Source organism: Schistocerca nitens, chromosome 4 (genome assembly GCF_023898315.1).
Source record: "Schistocerca nitens isolate TAMUIC-IGC-003100 chromosome 4, iqSchNite1.1, whole genome shotgun sequence".
Lineage (NCBI taxonomy): Eukaryota > Metazoa > Arthropoda > Insecta > Orthoptera > Acrididae > Schistocerca > Schistocerca nitens.
The window spans coordinates 27,909,706-27,910,651 of NC_064617.1; the positions used below are offsets into that span (position 1 = coordinate 27,909,706).

The window sequence follows — 946 nt, forward strand, 5'->3', positions numbered from 1 at the left end:
TCGAACTACTGCAATACAGCGAGCGCCAATACCGCCAGCTGAATAAAGGATTCTAACTACTGAAGGCACTAACTACTGATAGGCATAGTTAGCAAATGAAAGATTTTGATGGAGAACAAACAATGTATTTACCGTAATAGTGTTCCAAAGTCATAATATATATACATCAGTTCATGACATCCAGTCTTACAAATTTCGTTTTTCTGACGGACACACCTCCAGAACGTCCGCTCTCAAAACTCTGCCATCTCTCTTCCCACATCCACCACTGCTGGCGGCTCACCTCCAACTGTGCAACGCTATGCGCTGTTCACATCCAACTGCCCAACACTACAATAGCGAATATTCCAACAATGCTAACCAGCCACAGATTGCTCACAGCACAGCCAGTGATTTTCATACAGACGTTACCAACATACAAACCTAAACAGCCTACTTACATGGCAACGGCCTTGCCGCAGTGGATACACCGGGTCCCGTCAGATCACCGAAGTTAAGTGCTGTCGGGCTTGGCCGGTACTTGGAAGGGTGACCATCCGGGCCGCCATGCGCTGTTGCCATTTTTCGGGGTGCACTCAGCCTTGTGATGCCAATTGAAGAGCTGCTCGACCGAATAGTAGCGGCTCCATTCAAAGAAAACCATCATAACGACTGCGAGAGCGGTGTGCTGACCACACGCCCCTCCTACCCACATCCTCAGTGAGGATGACACGGCGGTCGGAAGGTCCCCGTAGGCCACTTGTGGTCTGAAGACGGAGTTCTACTTACATAGCCCCCATGATCCCCACAAAAATTTTAGTTAAGTAAAATTTCACTGGCGAAATTAATAACTAAACATACAGCACAAATTAAGAGTGCACAATACCATTTATCCTATATTTAGCTTAGCGAGTGACTTCTGATGGCTTGGTAGGTATTTTATTCTTATTTTAAAAATAAAACCAAT

The 946-nt window shown here is 46.0% G+C and overlaps 1 pseudogene; it reads left to right on the plus strand.

Annotated features, from left to right (window-relative positions):
• Window positions 1–442: 442 nt before the first annotated feature.
• Window positions 443–560, plus strand: LOC126253727 (5S ribosomal RNA; annotated as a pseudogene).
• Window positions 561–946: the final 386 nt, after the last annotated feature.